We start from the raw sequence: 5,533 nt of genomic DNA, 5'->3' as shown, positions 1-5,533 counted from the left end.
GCATATTGATACGACTGTATTGCGGTGTCCGCAGCTTAGAATTTTTTGTCCGCATTTTAATACATGCGAATGCTTCGGCCTGGAAGATAGTGGCGTGCTCCCCCAGTGAGTATGTGGGATCCCACCACAAAACCCTGATCCAGCTCTGTTATTCATTCTAGAGCCATCTGTGTACCAGATGGTCCCCCTGTTTAGCAATGCAGGTCTGTTGGAATGCTGCCACTCCTCTCTGCCTGCAATGTGCGTCACAAAGCCCTCGCAGTCCACTGTCTTTGGAGCCATGCAGTCACTGCCTATCAGAAGGAGAGGACATTCCTGTATGGCCCGTGACCAAATTTTTGCGTAAACGGTCACGCACGGCCAGCACGTAGGTTGCCGAGGACATATAGCCTGTACGACAAGATTTCTGATCCAATTTACAGCTTTGATGACAACAGTATATTGGTGACTTTTTTAAAGCCGCCCAACCAGATTCCTTCAGCCGATGTCAGTGTTATGATGCCCTGCATATAAATACACTTTGAAGCTGCTGGATATATTCCAGAAGAGTGTCATAAGAGATACAGAGATAACTAGAAGCTTGGAAGGTGGCAGACCTGACGCTGCTTTATCGATAGCATTTACCGTAATGCTCTTCCGAATTAGCCCATATCATTCCATCGTGATACACGCAAGATCTACTCGACAGGCCTAGAACGTTGCTATATCGGGACTTTTTTTTATGGAGAGGTTTAAGTCTATGGAATCAACTTACTGAACAGCAATAATGCATTTCGCGAATACAAATTCATCACAATCAACTAACACAGCTATAACTCATTAAAATTTCTAGGTAAAATACTGGTGGCAATAAAACCTTCGTATACTCTTAGTATACGAAGAGTTAATTTTAATTAATGATAAATCAAAAATGTCTCATAAAAACTGGTTTCTGCAATAAAACTTATTATGATTTACTAATGAATCGATGAGTTTCGAAATATTTAATACTAGAAATGGTGCCTATTTTATTCATGTAAAGCTGTCAAATCAACAGACTTCAAATAGACAATAAAATTATTCTACTTTAAACATTCTTTTTATTTCATAAATGAATATTTTGAACATAAAACTGATAATTGCCGGTACTACATATTTACAACTTCTCTAAGAAACTACTTTTCTCTTTTCACCATTTTCCTGGTCAGATTTGTCTTTGCTCGAATCGAATTAAAATGCAAGCGTAAGGTGCACCTGGGTTGAAACCAGAATCTAGAGAACAGGGACTTAATACACGTGAATGCTGCCACTTCTTTCTCCTCCTAGTACTAATGATCCCCGAGTTATCTGCAATACTTGGGTTATAGAGGTAGTAACTTAATTTCTAGTGTTAGTTAAAAAACGGGTTACTAACATCGAATCTCGCGTCTGTTTAGACATAGTCATTATCTGATAGAGTAGACTTTTTTCACGGACCCCAGTTTAGCAAGCAAGACGCCTTACTTGTTACCACTGTTACCTTATGCGCCAAGTACTTAGGGAAGCTGCATTTAGCATCCCTGCCTTTATTAATATCTTGTGCCCTTTTCCGTCTATTTATCTTCGCCGCTCGTATTTTGATGGTCTCGTAAACTCACTGCGACAAAGAATTTTTACTGCTTTCCACTCGGAAAGGTGCAGGAGACATGAGCAAATATGAATAGCCTGCCATAAAGGTTCATAAGTTCCGAACTCTAAAATATTTTAAAAACGTATGTAAAAAGTCATATCCGCTTAAAATGCATCACATACGAAAAATCCATATTTACCTAAAAATGTTTCGTCTGTTTGTGACAAAAAATATTTTCTTATTCTTGTTCTCTAGTGGGGGAACATGAGCCGCAAGAAACTATACGCAAGACGTTGTAAAGTAAGAGTTAAACTAATGGGATAATAGATTTGAAACGAAACAAAAGGTTAAGAAGAAAGCTGGAAGAGAATATATAATCCCCTAGATAAATACTAACTAGTCTCTGTGAAACTTGTTAAACAGAAAGAAAGGAACTAATTAAAGTAAAGATAAGCACTTACTTATTAAGTAAATGCTAATCGGAAGTACCTATTAAAATCTACTTTAAGCTTTAAATCAATAAATATTCAAAACTACTGACTTCAAATACACGAATTTTACATCATTATAAAGGGAATTGGGAATTTTTGAATTTAAAATAAGGTATCACTCAATTCCAACTCCTCTTGCCGTTTAATATTTTAAAGGCAGTGTCACCTCAGCACAGGGCTGCACGTGTTAACGTGATTTTTTAACAAACTTGTGTCCCCCTCGAAAACAAAATCAACTGGTTTGAGCGTTTTTCCAAAAAAAACTGAACTGCCAGTAAATGCCTCTCTTTCGTTTTTGATACGCCACACTGTATATATATTTCTGTTCTAGGAGCAATTGAAATTGTGAAGATAATGTTCCAAATGCAACCGGAAGAAAAATTGGCATGTCTCACTTCCTGCGACATTCAAAAGATGACTCCATTACATTGCGCCGCCATGTTCGATCACCCTGACATAGTTGAATATCTCATAAGCGAAGGAGCTGATCGCAATGCCATAGACAAAGAGAGGAGATCTCCTCTTCTTCTAGCTGCGTTAAGAGGGGGCTGGAAAACGGTAAGTTCAATTATGGTTGTAGAGTAGTACGTGGATGTGGATCTATGCGTTTTTTTAAACGGACCAGTCAGACTAGAAAACATAAAACTAAGGCCGTGGTTACATTGCACAAACTATCCGCACCTAAACTCATTTTTATGGACTTATTGTTTGATGAGAAAAGGTAAATATTTTGAGGTTTCCAAACAGTTATCTCTGTTTGAAAACAGATGTTAAAATGTCAATTACAGTGACAGATGACCAACCAGTGACATATCGATCATATAGTTTGCCCTATGCAAATAAACGGAATTGTAAAGGAGCTCATGAATAATAATATTGTGCAAGAATCAGAGTCAGCATATGCTAGTCCTATCCTTCTTGTCATGAAAAAGTCTGGAGAAGAACGCATGTGCATAGATTATCGTGCAATAAATCGGAAATGTTTAAAAATGAACCAACCATTACCAAGGATTGATGATCTAGACAATTTGGAAGCAGTGCATTTTATAATAGTTTGGATTTGGCGTTAGGTTACCACCAGGTTCCGTTAGATAATAATGCACCCCCGATGGCCATTATGAATATTTAAGGATGCCATTTGGTTTGATTAATGCTCCTGCAGTGTTCCAGAAGACAATTATTAAAATTCTGGGTCCTCTTCGCTTTGAGAAGGCTGTAGCATGTCTTGATGACATACTTATTCCTTCTGTGTCTGTTAATCAAGGTCTTGAAATAGTACTTCAAGTCTTTCCAAAAGCAGGCATGACTTTTAATCTGATAAAATTTTTCTCCAGACCCAAATTGAGTACCAAGGACATGAAATTGCAGGCGAAGGAGTGAAGCTAGGTTATGAAAAGATAAGAGCAGTATCAGAATTCCCTTATCCAAAAGATGTCCATAAAGTTAGACGGTTTTTAGGATGAGCAAGTTATATTAGAAAATTCGTTTATGGTTTTGCATCGATTGCTAAACCTTTAACTAGCCTCACGAGTAAAAATTCTACTTTTGTGAGGAATCAAGAACAAGAAACTGCTTTTCAGAACTTAAAAAAGATACTTGTTGAAAGACCAGTATTAGCTAATAAAGATGCTAAAAAAGAAGTTCATTGTGATGCAAGTAAAGTGAACTTAGGGGCGATACTCTTACAAGAACAGTGAGATAAATCTTAAAAGCCAGTTCAGTATTTTAACCAAGCAACGACAAAAGAGGAACAAAACTATGAATTCGAAACCTTGGCTGTAGTATGTGCTCTTATAAAGTTCAGAGTGTAATTAATAAGAACTCATATTTAAATTTAAAACAGATTGTAATTCGTTACGTCAGATGGTGGTTATCAATCGAAGAGTATGATTTTAACATCGACTATCGACGAGGTACTAAGATGGCTCATGTCAATGCCCAAGAAGCTTCCAAAATATACTTGAAATGTCACTTGTAAATATCGGAAAAGATAACTGGATACTAGCTGCCCAAATGCAAGATCCCAAATGCAAAGAACTTATTGAAGTTTTGCTTCGAGATCCCAAAAGGTCCGACGAAAAGCAAATACGCAAAGAGTTTTGCCTTAAAGAAAAACATCTCTACCGCAAAACCGAAGAAAGTATTAGATGTATAGTACCTAAATCTGCAAGGCGGAGAATTTTAATGAAACAGGACATTTTGCAGTACACAAAACGATAAAATTAATAAAATCAAGATATTGGTTTGCATCCATAAAAAAAGTATGTGAAAAACTATATTAATGCTTGTTTAGGCTGTCTCTATAATAAAAGTAAAACAAGAAAAACTACAGGAAGCCCAAATCCGATTGAAAAACAACCCATTCCAATGGACACTTTGCACATTGACCATTTAAGGCCTTTTCTGCAAAGTGTTAAGAAAAATGCTTATTTAGTAGTAGCAGTTGACGGCTTTACTAAATATACATTTTTAAGAGCCGTCTCAAATACTAAGACCATTCCAGTTATAATTTTTTAAACAGGGTGTTTCAGAACTATGGGATCAAACTTCTAGGGGTTGTTCAGTGCAACAGTAGAATCCATTTGAGTATAGGAACCCATGTCCGGAAATGCGTCAACACGCCACTACGGCCCTAAGACGCGTTTAAATTTAGAAAAATATTAATTACCTAAATAGGATCTGGTGCATTTATTTTTACCTTTTGTATATGATACCATCACAACAATTGTTCAAAATGTCTTCCTCCAACCTCAATCCACCGATTTAAACGCCGCACATGATTTCGGCGGAGTACACTAAAAATTTGATCCTCGTTTTGAATGATATCAAATGCTGCTGTTATTCGTCTAATTAAGTCTAGTTCTGATTCTACTCGAGTTTCGTAGACTAAAGACTTTACATGTCCCTACAAGAAAAAATCGAGCAACGTTAAATCGGGTCAAGAAACTGCTCCACCTCTGGCAATCCAACGGTGCCCAAACCGCTGAGCCAAATACTTGCGTACTTGTACAGCAAAGTGAGCCGGCGTTCGATCATGCTGAAACCACATTTGCTGTCTAACGTTTAGTGGAACATTTTCAAGGAGTTCTGGGAGAACTTCCTCCAAGAAACGCAGATAAATAGGTCATGTTAACCTTTCCGGTAGAAGGTATGGCCCAATTAAATAATCATCAACAATGCCTGCCTATACGTTGACAGACCAACGATTCTGATGTTTTCTTGGAAAAATTGCATAAGGATTTTCTTCGTTCCAAATATGGCTATTCTTACTATTAAAAATACCGTCTCTTGTGAAAGAGGCTTCATCGGTCCACAAAACATATCGTAAAAAATTCGGTTGTGCAATGATGTGATCCAGAAGCCATCGACAAAATTGAACTCTAGGATGATAATCGGTTGCAGTCATACCATGAACTTTCTGGAAGTGGTAAGGATGGAGTTGTTGCTCGTGTAG

The 5,533-nt window shown here is 37.4% G+C and overlaps 1 long non-coding RNA gene across 1 annotated transcript; it reads right to left on the bottom strand.

Annotated features, from left to right (window-relative positions):
- Positions 1-1,119: 1,119 nt before the first annotated feature.
- Positions 1,120-5,122, bottom strand: LOC126749791 (uncharacterized). Its single transcript, XR_007665353.1, has 3 exons — positions 4,778-5,122; positions 1,394-1,712; positions 1,120-1,326 (listed from the first exon to the last, which is right to left on the bottom strand). It is a non-coding gene; the product is annotated as an uncharacterized LOC126749791 (long non-coding RNA).
- Positions 5,123-5,533: the final 411 nt, after the last annotated feature.

Source organism: Anthonomus grandis, unplaced genomic scaffold (genome assembly GCF_022605725.1).
Source record: "Anthonomus grandis grandis unplaced genomic scaffold, icAntGran1.3 ctg00000763.1, whole genome shotgun sequence".
Classification (NCBI taxonomy): domain Eukaryota; kingdom Metazoa; phylum Arthropoda; class Insecta; order Coleoptera; family Curculionidae; genus Anthonomus; species Anthonomus grandis.
Note: the sequence above shows the minus strand (reverse complement) of the source record. Positions and strands in the feature narration are given on the sequence as shown.